A 4,075-nucleotide genomic window follows, 5' to 3' on the forward strand; every position below is an offset into this window, starting at 1 on the left:
TTTATTTTTCCACCGCCGAGGCACACTCTCGCATCACCCCGCACGACACACACACACACACACACCTCACCGCTCAACGGTCACACGAGGCAGAATTTTCCGCAAAGACTTTCGAAGAGAAAGAGAAAACTCGGAACAACCGCGGTCAGAGGCCAGCATAGAGGCATCGTATAGAAAGTCATGGGCGGAAAAAAACAAATCATTTCAAGTCGAGACAAGCAACCAGACTACCCCTATAAAAGTGCGCAATTCTTTAAGAGTTCACCGAAGAATGACCGAGATCAAGTATGCACGAAACGAACATATTCCAAGGGCAGCTGAATAAGCGATTCTGCGCCGAAGCGCGAGAAAAGCAAGCGGTACACCGATGGGGATCGTTTTTTTTATCGTGTTAGATTCGTTGTTGTCAAGCAAGGATTCTCAAAATGTTTTTTGCATTGCACCCAAGTTTCGTACTGATTACTTGTCGCAGACCGGTGACTGTCAAAAAAAAATTTTTTACGTTTTTTCTTGAGAGGTCACTGCCTACACACAACTCCGGGCGGGCCGTACACTCACAGCCGTTTGAATTCTCCCTTCGTGTGTCATGGCCATAACTGAGCGTACATCTTACCGGGCGCCGAGTTGATCTGGCTTGTTCGATGAACGTTCGGGATACGTACAATCGATATAGCTCCAACCGTAACTCGTTTGTAATTACGCCGGCCATACTCAGCGGGCGCTCAGCTCAGCTCTCGATATCTTCCGTCGAAGGGAAGTTCGTAGTAAAAGAGAGTCAGAGTCGACGCCACATTTTGCGGTCCTCGCATCTCATCCGATTTTTGAATTTTATAGATTTGCCATCACTTCCACCCAATTCTCTCGTATATTTCAATCTCTTGACTTTGTCCGACCGGGCCGTCTTCGCCCCCCTTCAACTCCGTCCATCTCCACTTCTGTGTTCCACACAACGAGCTTCCGTCAAACGGCAAAATGTGAAATATGCGCACGCCGCACGAAATAATTTGAAAGCGTTCTGTTTGGTGGCTTTTTTATTTTTTATCTCTCGGCTCACACACACACACACACATTTCCGCCTGAACGGTAATTTTTTTTTGATACGGTGTCAAAAAGTGAAAAGACGCGCACCATTTTCTTTTCTCTTCCGTATCGTCGCTGACGGTAAACGCTGATGGTTATGATGCCGTAAGTTTGGAAGAAAGAATCTTTCCCGTCTTGTCTTGTTACGGTAAAATAACAAAGAACAAGCGTCCGATTTCTCTCACAGACGGCCACAGACAAACCACACGTGCCGAAGAAACGAAACGTCCGAAACCAAAAAAATGTTTGACGCGCGCACCTCTTCTGAACTTTTCGACCAAGAGTCGTTGGATCGAGTGACGAGCTTCTCAGCTGTCGCACCAATCGGTGAAGCGGGCGTTTGAATTCCCGTCCACATCGCGGTTCGGATATATTTTTACATATACCGACCATCGGAAATTTCGAAAACGGTTTTACCGAAGGAATGATATTTCACACACCGACAGCTCATCGAGTTCGTCTCCGTTCAACGGTTTTTTTTTTTTAAGACTTTTTGATCGCATGGGGCTAAACTGGTTAGAGCAAAGCCGCGATCCAAGCAGTGAAAAAAAAACAAAGACAGTGCAAGCGCGATCGAACGGAATCGAAACTAAAATCATGTGAAGTGGCGGGCGGAAAGGAGCTCAGCTACGGTGGAAATGAAACTACAACTAACGCCGAACCGGACAACTTCCCATTCTGCGTCTTCGTTTCATTTCCCAAAGCTCCCCGTCGATACCAAAGTTTTTGCGTCGAAGCTACTAAAGAAATTTCGCGCTTTCCTTTTCGCCTCTTTCGCCTTCCCTTCGATATCTATCCAACCACCGGCTTCGACTTTATTTCTTTCACACCGTCTATTCGCCCGATAGTCGACGGTCGGCCATTCTTTGGTATCGGCCAGGCGGACTAACAAGAAGTAAGACTCGTTTGAAAAATTTGGACCGGGCTTTACAATCGCTGCTTGTCGTAATGTCGCAAATTTGAAAAAAATTTTCAATTCGAGAAACCAAACTATTCGACACTTCGAAAATTTTTGGGACTCTGAAAATTTTTCCGAGTTTAGGAATCGAGACCTCTTCTATACTAAGGAAAACCACTAATGTTCCGCCGCATAATGTCTCCGTTTTCCGGCTCATTTTTAGCGATTGGACGGGGACATTGCCCCATCCAACCGCCAGCCGACTTTCAGGAACCGTCGTTTTCAAAGTTGGGACTTAGAAAATTTTCGACGAGTGGGAATTTTTTACGGTCGCAAGTCATCACGACACGCCCGACCAACCCATTTGAGAGCCGCCACGCCTCGACGGTGTGACGGCTTTTTTTCGAATCGACGGGTCTCGCTCACTCCTCTCTCGCGCCGACCAGAGGCCGGGCGAGAGAGTCGTTGCCAAACACCGTCGTCGGAAATGGGAGAATTTGAGTGGGAATTTTTTACGGTCGCGAGTCATCACGACACGCCCGACCAACCCATTTGAGAGCCGCCACGCCTCGACGGTGTGACGGCTTTTTTTCGAATCGACGGGTCTCGCTCACTCCTCTCTCGCGCCGACCAGAGGCCGGGCGAGAGAGTCGTTGCCAAACACCGTCGTCGGAAATGGGAGAATTTGAGTGGGAATTTTTTTACGGTCGCGAGTCATCACGACACGCCCGACCAACCCACTTGAGAGCCGCCACGCCTCGACGGTGTGACGGCTTCTCTTTTCGAATCGACGGGTCTCGCTCACTCCTCTCTCGCGCCGACCAGTGGCCGGGCGAGAGAGTCGTTGCCAAACACCGTCGTCGGAAATCGAGAAATTTTCATTTCCATTTCCATTTTTTTTCATCGGCCTTTATACGTCCAAGTCCCGCCAACCACGTCACTACCACGTCGTCGGGACTTAGAAAAATTTTTCAATTTTTCGGACTTAGAAAATTTTTCAACTTTCTTTTTTTCGACAACCTCTTCCCTATATAGGAAAGTAGTGGATGTTCCGGGCAGTAACTGTACGAAAAAGTCGATTTCCGAATTTTTGCCGGACTTTCACCTGAGCTCAGGCCGGGCCGCCCGCTCAACTGCCGCCCGGTCACCACCAAAAACCGGTCTTGGAAATTTTCGGACTTAGAAAATTTTTCAACTTTTTTCTTTCTCGACAACCTCTTCCCTATATAGGAAAGTAGTGGATGTTCCGGGCAGTAACTGTACGAAAAAGTTGATTTCCGAAATTTTGCCGGGCTTTCACCAGAGCTCAGGCGGGGCTTACCATCACACCCGCCGACCGGTCACCACCAAAAACCGGTCTTGGAAATTTTAGGACTTAGAAATTTTTTCCAACTTTTTTCTTTCGCTCTTTCTCGCCATTTTTAGCCGTCTTTGCTCGTCCCAGTGCCGCCTATAGCTTCACTATCCGTCGTCGGGACTTAGAAAAATTTTTCAATTTTTCGGACTTAGAAAATTTTTTCAATTTTCATTTTCGACAACCTCTTCCCTATATAGGAAAGTAGTGGATGTTCCGGGCAGTAACTGTACGAAAAAGTTGATTTCCGAAATTTTGCCGGACATTCACCTGAGCTCAGGCCGGGCCGCCCGCTCAACTACCGACCGGTCTCCACCAAAAACCGGTCTTGGAAATTTTAGGACTTAGAAATTTTTTCCAACTTTTTTTCTTTCGCTCTTTCTCTCTTTTTCAGCCGCCTTTGCTCGTCCCAGTGCCGCCTATAGCTTCACTATCCATCGTCGGGACTTAGAAAAATTTTTCAATTTTTCGGACTTAGAAAATTTTTTCAATTTTCATTTTCGACAACCTCTTCCCTATATAGGAAAGTAGTGGATGTTCCGGGCAGTAACTGTACGAAAAAGTTGATTTCCGAAATTTTGCCGGACATTCACCTGAGCTCAGGCCGGGCCGCCCGCTCAACTACCGACCGGTCTCCACCAAAAACCGGTCTTGGAAATTTTAGGACTTAGAAATTTTTTCCAACTTTTTTTCTTTCGCTCTTTCTCTCTTTTTCAGCCGCCTTTGCTCGTCCCAGTGCCGCC

The sequence above is a fragment of the Daphnia pulicaria genome, unplaced genomic scaffold (assembly GCF_021234035.1).
Source record: "Daphnia pulicaria isolate SC F1-1A unplaced genomic scaffold, SC_F0-13Bv2 h1tg000164l, whole genome shotgun sequence".
NCBI lineage: Eukaryota > Metazoa > Arthropoda > Branchiopoda > Diplostraca > Daphniidae > Daphnia > Daphnia pulicaria.